Below are 13,111 nucleotides of genomic sequence, written 5' to 3'. Positions count from 1 at the left end.
AATTAAATGCTCAATTTTTTAATTCAATTATGCATAGTTTTACTTTTTTAACAATGTTATCCCCACTTATATAAGTCCAGCTGATACACATATTTGTAAGTCTTGGGAAAAAAACATAGTCGTATTCAAATAAATCTATAGAAATAATCATACAGAAACTAACCACATATATACTTGACGCTATTTAAAACTGCAATTTTTCGGTAATCTAGATAATAGATGCCACTGATCACTAATTTGTAGCAATTCTGTTTCCATTAAGAAACAATTCTGTACAATTATTTTGTTAGAATTTTGAAATTATTGTGTAAACTATGATAAAGTTGAACTATGATAAATCCTATAATCCCTCCAATGTATTTATCTGCATATTATTGCTTTGCCTGTGTATTCCTTTTCAGGGTCTGCCATTCTGGTGGGAGGTGGGCTACTTGCCTGGGGAATGTATTTGCCTGGCTCTGCTCTGTCCTCTTTGAAACACCCTCACTTCACGAGAAAGGAATGTGGCCTGAAAACATCTGCCTTATCTCCAGACAACAAAGCCTGGGAATGTTGGGAAACAAAAGCAAGAGAGACCTTGAGATGGGCGCTAAATCACTAGGTTCTCAAAACAACCTAACATCTATGGATTGGCTGGGTTTCAACTGGACAGTTGGACACTGGGAGGAGTCCTGAATGGGCATTATAATGTAACCTTTCACGCTCAAATTCTTCAGACCTTGCTTTGCTCTATTGCTATCACTAACTCTCAATAAAAGTTCCTTTTGAGACAATGCCTATTTCAAGATTTCTGCTTTTTTGGGCGATCTAGTTAAGGCAAACCTTTACATAATCACTGGAACAATTTGCCAGGGACTGTTGACCATATATCTCCTTAAAGAAATAAACCCAGCTTCTTAATTGTGCCACTAATAAATATGGAACTTCTGAAAACAATTCACTGAAACAATACAACAAAACTATAACTGTATGTCAAAACATAAGTCATAGTAAATATGAAATATTTAATAATGAGCATATTATGATGTGCAAAAGAATTCAAACAGAGCTTTAAACCACTTTTATTTAGTGTTTGAAATTGAACTTATTCTGATCAATACTATGAAGAGCAACTGGGGTAGTTGGGTATAATATAGCATAACAAATTCCTATATTCATTACATCCAATTGAGAACTATAAAATGCAAGATTTACAGAGTAAAAGCACATACTTTTGAGTGGACTATAATATAGTTTATGGGCTTGGGGGGGAAACCTACTGCATCTTTAATTACAGTTAATCATGGGTTTTGTTTTGTTGAAAACAAAAGTCAGGGTAGTTCTTTACTCTTTTAGTTTTCAATTAAAAACTGCTTTTAGATACTGAACTTTTAAAATATTGTGTCATGCGTTAAATACAGCCTACAATTTTTCATTTTGCTAAAGAAGAAAAAGAATTTTTAAGAATCTGATTGTTTTCATAATCTGCTAAAAAGTTATTTTGCTCTCTTACCCACCTAGACACAGCTTACATCACCTAGGCAACTTTTTACACTTAACTGCACAGATAGAAGGGGGAAAAATACTTTTTAAAACTCAATTTAATCAAAACAAAAACAGGCAGAGCAGCAAACTAAATAGCTTGATTATCTCTTTGAGGAGGGCAGGAATTTTCCACGTGAAAAATGCAACAAAAAGGACATACATAAGTTGTTGAACCGTTCTTTGACAGTCCAGTGATTTTAATCAGTTTGCCTTATTTGCCCCAGGGATAACTTGGTAATGCACCAACTGATAAGTACAGAAGGGAAGCGATTTCCCAACATAACCGCCGTCTCCTTCTGATCATGGGACTTTTAATCACGCCACTGAAAAGAACAGAGGGGCATTTTAGTATAACTTTCTCACTGTAGGTAAAAAAAAACAAAAAACCGAAGTGGCCCTACTTATGAGGGATAAGGCATTTACTACCTGCCCCACGAAGGCTTCGTTTCCTCGGGTTTCACGCTAGGAAGCACTACAGCCAAGACCATTTGCAAGAGACTCTGCAGCCCACAATTGTCGAGGCGGGCCTTTTTCCAGTGTCCCTACAAGCAACGTTGTCTTTAGGATCTCCCTTTTGCATCAAGGAGCGATCAAGAGCCACCCTGGACCGGACTCCCAGAAAACCTTCCCAAAAGATGCCTCCTCCCCATCTACTGTAAGCCATGAAAAGCGCAAGCCGACGCCCCGAGTCCTCAGCGCCAGGAACCGCACCCGAGAAGAACTGGGTTCTTTCTTGAGCCCATCCATGGTAAAGGCCAGAGATGGGACGCGCTCACCTGTCAAGAAAGCGGAGAGCCGATAACTGGCCCCGAGCCACTTGCGGCCACCGTAACAGAGGAAGGAAGGGAGCGAGAGGGAAATAACATGGCCGGGATTGCGCTATGAGGGCGGAATCTGTCCTTCACGTGACATCAGACGAGGACAGCCTCGCCTCCCCGATTCTCATCCCAACAGAGCGGAAGGGAGGTTGTTGCTAGGCTACGGGGCCTCGTCTCCTCTAGACTCGCTCTTCTAATTGGAGACTATCTGCCCCGTCCCGCCTCTTTACGTATGTCCGCGCGGCTTGCTGGGCCCCTGGAAAACAGCGAAGTTAATACTGTTCCTGCTTGAAAATGTTCGCGGAAAAACAAGAGTTAGTTGATCTTCCTGCAACTCTTCTATTCGCTGCAGGTTTAATTATAAAATGTTTATTTTCTTGGATTCTGACATTTTATGCCTTGAATTATGCTGCTTGGACAAGATTGTTAAGAACCAGCCCATCAATATACTTGATGAAATACACCCATAGTAATCACTGGAAGCCCTAATTATGCAACTGAAGTTTAAAAAATGTTGAACTCATAATTGTTTTTCCGAGGAGATACTAATGCTTAATAAATTCATTGAAATGCAATTTAAAAAAGGGCCTGCAGGAGGTAAGGTATATAGTTGCTATCACTGCTAATACAGATATGAATGTATAAGACAATATTTAGTGAAATGAGGCCTTATTGCAAATCTGCCTTGGGAAAAATACCACCTTTCCATTACAGCTTGTAGTGTGAAATCACTAGGCAAATTTCAACTATGTGTGAAGTAGCCCATTTCTCTATCCTTTGCACTGAAGAAGGCAGAGCACAAAGGTTTGGTCTAGCACACGATCTGTGCTGAATGTTGCATCAAAACTTTATAATGGTTATCAGTAAAATTCTCACCTAGTCATCCACATTTTCAAAAGAGAGGCATGATGCTTAGGGAACAATATAGTTTTTTTAAAAAGTCATTTTCACTTTGCTTCATATAAATGCACACTAAACTGCCTAAAATTTGCAGGATACAGAAGCCTATATTCACAGCTCAAAACTGAATTTTCAGATTTCCAAAGCCAAGATAACCTATCAGAATGTGAAAACATGAGCTAATTGTGAAAAAGAATCAGGACTAGGATTGTATGTCTCGTTTTTGAAGCACACAAAGTAGCATCATTATTAACTCTTAGAATATTCACCTATACATCATAGCAGAACATCCTTTCTGCTATCGTTAAGCAATGTATGAAATAATAGATATGTAAGGTGACCAACTTTTTTACAATGAAAAGGAGGACACAAATAAATTGAAGAAAAAATATCGTAAATAAAAGAAACTTTTATTCATTTCAACAATAATACAGACAACTTGCATGTGCAAAGTTTGCTAGCTGGGTGTTTTGGCGCGCTTAGCAGCAATTCTTACTGGCTTTTGAAAGCCAATAATGGGAGTAGCAAAGCTCATGCAAAAGTTGAAAAAAAAAACATCAAAAAAAGGTGCCGGAACGCCGTTCTGAGCGTTCTATGAGGGGAAAAAAAGCACTGCAGATTAGTCTTCAAATATCGAAAAGGAGGATATGAAGGAGGACACTTTTTGAGGGAGGACAGAACTTACAAAAGGAGGACTGTCCTCCCTAAAGGAGGACGGTTGGTCACCTTAAGATATGACAACTCAGCACTAAATACATTACCATCTAGAAATTCTAAATTCACTTTGGAGTTGGGGAACTCTGTATCATTGAAGTAGCACTGCACTGAACTATATGAATCTCTTGCATTGCAATACAATTTATACATTGTGGAAAGGAGTAATTTGCTAAATAAACCACAGTTGGTTGCATTTATACAACTTACCAAGCCAAACAAAAAGATCACATTGAAGTCAGCACATGTGAATCCAGCCAAATGTTAGCCCTAAGAAATGAAAATTATACAAAATGGTATGGTTTTATGTCAGTTTGAAAAGTAAAACATTTTGTCAGAATCCAATTATATTTCATCTCTAGTTATCGACTATGGAAAACCCCATTTCTTCCCTCTCTGGATTCTGTCATACTATGAAGGGGAAGGGAGATGAGCAAAGGGGTTTTATGGCTCTCACTTCCTTTGTTACAACTTCAAAGGGACTAACCAAAAGGACTAACCATAACAATAGGGCCCATCACCTTTCATTTACTCCTTTCTGAAGTCTCCCACCGGCCATGAGGAAAAAGGGGGTGAAAATGTAACACCTGGGATTGTCGCTGGAAGGATGGTGGGTGGGGGCTGCTTGGGAACACTTAAAACCTTGAACCGTAGGGTTTAGGCCCAGGTCCTGTCTAGAACGCCTGCAACCATTAAATAAAGATGCCTGTTGGGAGAAATATTTCCAAGAGTTCTGTCTTCTTGAGATGCAAAGTGGGGTGGGTCCTTACATTAGACAGGACTTGCAAAATTAATCCACCTGGAAGGGAGCCCTTGCTGGGGGATTTTGCAAAAAATTACCATGTCAGACAATGGAGCAAGAAAGGGGGAAAACTCCCTGGAAAGAGAGCCGCTGACCCAATTGGAACCTTGCCGGATGTTGGGATCCGAGAGGTCAGATTCCTCAGGAGAAGAAGTGGTGGAGACACGGGACCACAAGCCTCGCTGGTCAATGGGCGTTGGAAAGAAAAGTGAGTGGGGAAAGGAATCAAGAAAGGTGACCCTGAGACGGAGGCCCAAGCAACCAGAATGGAAGCAGGAGATGGAGAAATCCCTGCATGCAAGTAAGAGAGAGAAAGCTGGGCACCGTACTCAAGACTGTATCCTAGAGAAAGCTATTGACCTGATGAAGAGAACTCTCAGCTCCCTAGGAGAGGAGAATCCTGAGCCCTATGGCCGCTCCAACTCCTGGAGCCACAAAGGGAGAGACACCAATGGGGAAGTGGAACCTGCAGCCCCGGAGACATCTGCTGATCCAGTAGTCCCCACTCCCTGCTGATCTGCAGATGGCAATCCGGATGGAAAACACTACCACCGACAACCAAGGTACCGATCCATTCAAAGACTCCCGCCGCTGGACATGAGATTCAAGGGGGAGCTGACAAGGCAAATGCCCAGTAGCCAAATATACGCAAGAATTTCGGGCCATTGCCAGCAAACTGAACTGGCCGGAAGACATCCTCCTTAGCCATTTCAAAGACAGACTAAATTATGACCTATATGATGCTTGCCTGCCCTGAGGGGACCCACACCAACTTGATGAATGGTACATTTTGGCAGAGGAAGCAGAAATCGACATACTGAAGAGGTACCGCCGAGGAAAACAATGGAGCCGCTCACTGCCTGAGTTGACACGTGAACCAGTGAAACCATCGGCTACGGCCAAGAAGCAAATGGGGTGTTTCAAGTGCAGGAGAGAGGGTCATCGGGCTGTAGAATGCCGCTCAAAAGCCCCCAGCACAACCCAGACAGATCACCGGCCAGCAAATCCGGGAAGTCTCCAGCTAAGCCAAAAGAACCTGCCATGAGAATGATGGAGGCTATGGAATCCCCCACCTCTCCTCATCGGGGAAAGAACTCCAGCCTACACCGCAGGGCTGGTGGACACCTCAGAAACAGCTGGGAGGGTGAACCCCTGGTAAGTGGAAACATCACACCCATCCTCAAGACAGTGACTATATTAATTCCCCCCATGCCCGAAACCGTGAAGGTGAAAGCCTTAATAGACTCTGGCTGCATCCGCTGCCTCATTAGCCCGACGCTAGTGGAGAATCTGGGCATTCCGTTGAGGAGACTGGAACAACCAAGCTCATTTGACCAGTTAGATGGGTCCATAGCGGGGGGGTGCCAGCTACCCTAACCACTTTACCAATACACCTCTCCCTGGGCAAACATGAGGAAGACATAGCGTTTGTAGTGACCCCAGGCATGGAATGCCCATGATCCTAGGGATGGAATGGTTAAAAAAATGGAACCTCTGGGTAAATTGGAGGGCGGCAGAAATCAAATTCCCAAAGGGGGACCCTATGGACTTAAAATCCCAAGGGGGGCTACCAAAATTAAAAATGGAAAAAACATCCATGGGAGAGGAAAAGGGACTACCAGAAATACCAGAGGAATACAGAGATCTGGCTAAAGTTTTCAGTGAGGAGAGGGCGGATGAGCTCTCCCCCCCCACCAACCCACAGACTGTGCCATTGAATTCAAGCCTGGGGCAAAACTCCGAAGCCCAGATTATACTCCATGAGCCCAAAGGAGAAGGAGGAAATGGAAAGATTCATAAAGAAAAACCTAGAAAGGGGGTTCATTGAGCCAGCCAAGCCTAAAGTGGCTGCCCGGTCCTCTTTAGAGAGAAGAAGGATGGCTCTTTACGCTAATGCGTGGATTATAGGGCCCTGAATACAATCAGTGAAAGCAACCTGTACCCTCTACCCCTCATGAAAGACATGTTGTCACACCTCTTGAAAGGGAATTTTCTTTCTAAACTAGACCTAAGGGAAGCTTACTATCGTGTGAGAATTAAGGAAGGGGATGAATGGAAGACAGCATTTAACTGCCCCATGGGGTGCTACCAATTCAAAGTCTTGCCATTTGGATTACAAGGGGGGCCCACAGTATTTATGCAATTAATCAATGACGTTCTAAGGGAGAACCTATTTAAGGGGGTGCTGGTTTACTTATATGACATTATATCTTATATCTTCACTGAATCAAAAGAGGAACATGTCAACCTAGTCATAGCGGTTTTAAAGAAACTGCGAGCCGCCCACCTATGTTCCAAACTCTCGAAAGCGAATTCCACCAGGAAAGGATAGATTACCTAGGTTATCACATATCCCCACAGGGCATTGAAATGGACCCAGAGAAGGTCAGAGCAGTATTAGAATGGGCACCACCCCGCACAAGAAAGCAACTGCAAAGTTTCCTGGGCTTCGCAAACTTTTACCGCCAATTCATTTGCCCAGATAGCCCAGATAGCCTTGCCCCTCACAAACTTACTAAAAATGAAGGGAGCATCCTCAGTAAAACCTAGCCAGCCACTAACATGGACAATGGAGTGCCAAGCAGCGTTTGAGAGATTAAAGAGACTTTTTTCTGCTGAACCAGTACTGAGGCACCCAGACATGGATAAGCCCTTCGTAATACAGGCGGATGCAAGTGATGTGGCAGTGGGGGCTGTACTATTACAAGAAAACGATGAAGGGGTATTGCAACCCTGTGTGTATACATCCAAGAAACTCATGGAAACTGAACAGTGCTGGCCCATGTGGGAGAAAGAGGCATACGGGATACGTTGGTCATTACTCACATGGCGACAGTTCCTTGAAGGCAACAAAATCCCTTTCCAGGTGTGGACAGACCACAAAAATTTGGAAGCCCTGAAAACACCCAGGAAACCCCAAGCAAGCCCGCTGGTCCCAGCATTTTCACCAGTTCCAATTTACGCTCAAGCATTTGCCGGGGGGAAAGAACTTCCTGGCAGATGCACTATTTCGCATGCCCCAATATAACAGCACGCGAGCCACCGACTCTAAACTGATGATGGTAGAATCACAACTGGCAGCGCCAGTAACCACCAGAGCCCAAGCTAAATTAAAACCACAGCTGGGCAGCCAAACCGGAATTGAATTCCAGAAAAGTTTGGAAACAGATGAATGGTTCCAGAAAAACAAAAATGTGTGCACAATGAGAGACGGGCTGCCTTGGGTGGGGGAAAAGTTATATATACCAACAACCCAAAGAGTTATATTCATGCAGCTTTGCCACGACACAAAATCAACAGGGCATTTTGGATTTGTAAAAACATTACACTTAATTAAACAGCAATTTTGGTGGCCATCCATAAAAAAGGACATAGAAAGTTACGTGGCCAGCTGCCCAAAGTTTGCAACTGCAAAGAGGTTGCAAGGGAAATTGTCCAGACGGTTACAAACAGTGGCAAATCCCTCAGCCCCCTGGAGGGAAATAGCCATGGATTTTATAGTGGAATTACCAGAAAGCAATGGGAATACTGTTGTCTGGATGGTCACGGACTTGTTTTCCAAACAGGTGCACTTTATCCCTTGCCAAAAGATTTCCACTGCAAAAGCCTTAGCGAAACTTTTCGTCCAGCATATTTACAGATTGCATGGGGCACCCCAACGCATCATCTCTGATAGGGGAGTGCAATTTACATCTGCATTTTGGAAGGAATTTTTATCCCTCTTAGGGACCACTCAGGGACTGACTTCTAGCCATCATCCTCAGTCGAATGGTCAATGGGAAAAATCAAACTCTTAGTTTCCAACTGTGGGAGTGGATGGACTTACTCCCTTTCGCAGAAGTTGCCTACAATAATGCAGTCCACTCCAGCACAGATTACACTCCTTTTCAAATAGCCACCGGTCAAAGTTTCAACCCCATGCCAGAATTAACCCCAAACGAACCGGCTATCCCATCACTGAAAGAATGGATGGAGCAATTACAAAACACCTGGCCAATAGTTAGAAAAGCACTAGATGAAGCTAGGCAGGCATACAAAGCACAAGCCGATAAAAAAAGGGTTGAGCCTACACCATTCATTATAGGAGAAATGGTGTGCTTATCTACAAAATACCTAAAGTTCCTACAACCCTGTAAAAAACTTGGACCAAAATATACAGGGTCTTTTCCAATTAAAAGAATCACAAACCCAGTAACAGTAGAATTAGAATTACCCAAAAATCTCAGGCAAATGCACCCAATTTTTCATTGCAGCTTGCTGAAAAGAGAGCATCAGTCATCGTTACGGCCAAAAATCCCCCCCACCACCTCCAATCATGGTGAAGGGTGAACAACACTTCAAAATAAAGGAAATCCTAGATTCTAGGAGATATCATGGAGCGACTCAGTACCTAGTTGCACGGAAACATCACCCTGCCTCACAAAACGAGTGGGTCCATAAACGTCATGTCAGAGCCCGAAGCTATTAAAGAAGTTTCACACAGAGTATCCTAACAAGCCTGACTAACTTTTATACCTGTTTTGTTTTCTTTCAGGTGGATCTATCTTATTTTTAAAGGGGCAGGATGTCAGAATCCAATTATATTTCATCTCTAGTTATCGACTATGGAAAACCCCATTTCTGCCCTCTCTGGATTCTGTCATACTACGAAGGGGAAGGGAGATGAGCAAAGGGGTTTTATGGCTCTCACTTCCTTCATTACAACTTCAAAGGGACTGAATGTGGATATCACCAAAAGGACTAACCATAACAATAGGGCCCATCCCCTTTCATGTACTCCTCTCTAAAGTCTCCCGCCGGCCGTGAGGAAAAAGGGGGTGGAAATGTAACACCTGGGATTGTCGCTGGAAGGACGGTGGGGGGGGGGCTGCATGGGATCACTTAAAACCTTGAACCGTAGGGTTTGGGCCCAGGTCCTGTCTAGAATGCCTGCAACCATTTTCTCTTAATAAAAATGCCTGTTGGAAGAAATATTCCAAGAGTTCTGTCTTCTTGAGATGCAAAGTGAGGTGGGTCCTTACACATTTGTTATGGTATAAGTTTTTCTGGTTTGCCAATTTTTTGCTCTTTAGAATAACATTGGGAAAAAGTACAATTTATTTTACATTTAATTTAGAGACAATAAGATAAGTGTGTATTTTAGATTGCACAATATGGAACTGTAACTATTAAGCTGAGTGCATTAAAAGCAATGTAGGAACCCCTGAGTTCAAAGTTCATGCCACAGGAACAACTCCAAACACAAAAGCCCAAGAAGGTATAAAAACCCATTACTTCCAGCAACATGTGGTCAGCTGCTCCAGAGCCACATATCTTGTGGTTCTGCTCTTCAATAAACTACAACCTTCTTTCAAAGCAGTCTCCATTTTGTTTATTCCCAGCTTGGACTGGACCCTGATGAAGATTTTTCTTTCAACAATTTGGCACTCCAGATGAGACTTCAAGCTAACATCTCCAATGGACTGGGCTTGGGTAAGCCTCCATCTTGCTAGCAGCAGACCCCTTGTGTCTGTGGGTGGATTTCCCAGACCCTGCCCATTTGGAGCAGGGGTAGTAAAGGGAGTTTTGAGTTTGAGCTCAAGGGCTGCTTTGGAAAGATGGTGAGTACTTCTAAATTTTAACTTTAAAGCCCAGGGGAGTGAAGGAAATGTGTGTATGTCTCTGTGTGTAAATGAGAAGACCTTTTTTCCCAACCACAGTTGGGAAACTGGCCTTTCCCAACTGCAGAAAGGATCTGTCCACCTGGAAAGCATGGTGGTTTTGCCAGAGCGCAGGACCTTTTGTTGGGGAAAAGGGAGAGGCTGTGTGAAAATGGAAGGGAAGGGAATATGAGAGAGTTGGATTTGAGCAAGCAACTGGGAAGTCAGTGAGCAAGCCCGGATTAGGAGTGCCTACTGCTTAAAGGTGCAGTAGGTCCTCCCTGACTCTCCTGAGTCTGAAAACTGTGGGCACGAAAAGTGGGCAGGAAAAGGCCATTGGAAGAAGGTGCCCGTACTTACTGCATAGGGGAGCAGCAGGCCCTCCTGGATCCTTTTTGGTCCAAAAACCATTGGCGATGTTCCCTTGAAGGAGGTTTCTGTACTCTGCTAGGGAACCAGAATCCTCCCAGACTGTTTTTTTTTAATTTTTGGTCTGAAAACTGTCAGGCGGTGCAGTAGGGATTTTGCTGCAGGGAAAGACCTGGTTAAAGTCAAATTGAACCCCACATTGGAAGGGGAACATGGGAAACTTTAGCTTGAGGGTCATGCCCGGATCCCCTCTAGGAGATTTATTGTGGCGTGGGATGAGAGGCGAGTGCCCGTCTTAGCTGGTATGAAGAGAAAATGAGCAAGGGAGATATGTAAGGAATGGGCTTTGCTGGGAAACCAATTTGGCTAAATAAAGGTACTTAAAAGGAAAAGGAAAATAAAATATAGGAATAGTGACTTTTTCCTCTCTCTTTCTATGCAACCACGTGATATGTTAAGATTTGTGCCATCCCTAATTTGAGTTAACTGAGATTTATGGTGGGAATGACCAGGGTGTGAAAACCGACTGTTCTGTTTTCCTCTCCTTTTCTCTTTGTCTTTGTATGTTCTTGAGGTAAATGTTAAAATTCTGCTAGAAATTTTTGCTTAAAATAAGTCACCAAAAGAAAATACCCTCACCCTACTTTGCATGGCCAACAAAACAGGGTGAACTGTGTTAATTTCTCTCTCTCCCCCCCCTCCCTCCCTCCCTCCCTCCCCCCCTCTCTCCTTGTAAGAACAGTCCAAAGTTGTCAGGAAGGAATGTTTTAAGTTCATTTACAGAAAAAAATTATTCTTGAATTTACTATATGTGTTCAAGTGGGTTTTATCTGTCTATTTAAGATCTGCAATGTTAACCTTAATGCCTTTTCAAAACCCTGCCTGCAATCTATCCATACACACACTCCTCATTCCACTTCTCCATTTCTTATCCTCTGTTCTCCATTCTTCATGTATGACCAGCAATGTCCCTTCTGGGAAATCACCCACAAAGTGGGAAGGGGACCTTGTTCTCAAATCTTTCAGCCCTGCACAGATGACTCAGCAACCCTTGGAAGCAGACCACACTGACCCAGACGTTGCCTCCATTCATTTGAGCCAGGGAATTGGGTTTGAATCCAGCCATCCACTAGAACAGGGGTTGGCAACCTTAAATACTCAAAGAGCCATTTGGACCCATTTCCCACAGAAAAGAAAATACCGGGAGCCACGAAACCCTGCTGCTTCCCCCCCCCGCACGGAGCACCCTGCTGCCACTGCTTTCCCCCACCCCCGACAGAGTGTTCTGCCACTGTTGCTTCCCCCCCGATTGGAGCCACACGGCATCTTCTTTCCAGCTCCGATGCAGTCCTCCATCACTTTCTCCGCCGTGTGCAGTCCGTGTGCAGTGTGTAAACTTTTGTTTGTGGGACTAAAAAAAAGTTCAGTCAATCAATTCCAACTTCTCACAAAAAAAAAAAAGATCTTGCAAAGTTGGAATTGATTGACTGAACTTTTTTTTTAGTCCCACAAACTTCTTTTGTTTGTGGGACTGCACACGGTGGTGAAGGAAGTGACCAAGGACTGCGTCGGAGCTGGAAAGAAGGTGCCGCATAGATCCAATCAGGAGCGGGGGGGTGTTCTGCCAAACATCTTGGCAGTGGCTTTGGTGGGCATGATGTGGCTCAGCCGAAAGTGGGTGCAAAACAAGTGGGGCGGCATGGGACAGATCCCCCCTCACCTGCCCACCCACCCTCTTCCCTTTCATTCCCCTTCCAAGCCCTCTTTGCAGCTCTGCCTCCATAGCCACCAAAGTGGCAGGTGGAGCATCAGAGCTGGAAAATGCCTCCATTGCATTTCTCTGCCGTTGCGCAGCTGGAGAGCTTACCCCACCCACCACTGGCTAGATGCCCTTGCTTGTTTCCCAAACCATTTATTTTCTAACCTTTCCAGCTGTGACACAGTACGTCATCACTTCCTCCACTGCCGTGTGCAGTCCCACAAACAAAAGAAGTTTGTGGGACAAAAAAAGTTCAATCAATCAATTCCAACTTTGCGAGATCTTTTTTTTACATGAGAAGTTGGAAATGATTGATCAAACTTTTTTTTGTTAGAACAGGGAGCCACAGCAGAGGGAGGAAAGAGCCATATGTGGCTCTGGAGCCACGGGTTGCCAACCCCTGCACTAGAAAGTCACCATGCAGCCAGAACAGATTTTCCCAGGTCCTACCATCACCCAGATGCCTGTGGAAAGCTGCAGAGAGAGGAGGGACTCCTGAATCCATTGGCCCCCATGTGAAGCATCAGAAGATAACAGAAAAGACTACGGGGGAAGGGCAGAAACTCATTGTAAGGTTTTCTTTCTT

At 43.9% G+C, this 13,111-nt stretch overlaps 1 protein-coding gene across 6 annotated transcripts in view; it reads right to left on the bottom strand.

Moving 5' to 3' along the window:
* The window catches only part of RAB9A (RAB9A, member RAS oncogene family), an 87,551-nt gene that overhangs the window by 24,172 nt on the left and 50,268 nt on the right, over nt 1-13,111 (bottom strand). Inside the window, exons 1-3 of one of the 6 annotated variants that reach the window (XM_039339832.1) lie at nt 2,301-2,464; nt 1,951-2,066; nt 1,685-1,847 (exon numbers count right to left, since the gene is read on the bottom strand). The exons of 3 other annotated variants lie outside the window; for them this stretch is intronic. The gene's annotated coding sequence lies outside the window, so the exon portion shown is untranslated. Of the gene's footprint in view, nt 1-1,684; nt 1,848-1,950; nt 2,067-2,300; nt 2,465-13,111 lie in introns of those variants that run through there. 2 more of the 6 variants (XM_039339831.1, XM_039339830.1) reach the window with 2 other exon arrangements.

The sequence above is a fragment of the Crotalus tigris genome, unplaced genomic scaffold, assembly GCF_016545835.1.
Source record: "Crotalus tigris isolate CLP2741 ecotype Arizona unplaced genomic scaffold, ASM1654583v1 scf7180000017740.2609645, whole genome shotgun sequence".
Classification (NCBI taxonomy): domain Eukaryota; kingdom Metazoa; phylum Chordata; class Lepidosauria; order Squamata; family Viperidae; genus Crotalus; species Crotalus tigris.
The sequence above is the reverse complement of the archived record's forward strand: the minus strand, read 5'-3'. Positions and strand labels throughout refer to the sequence as shown.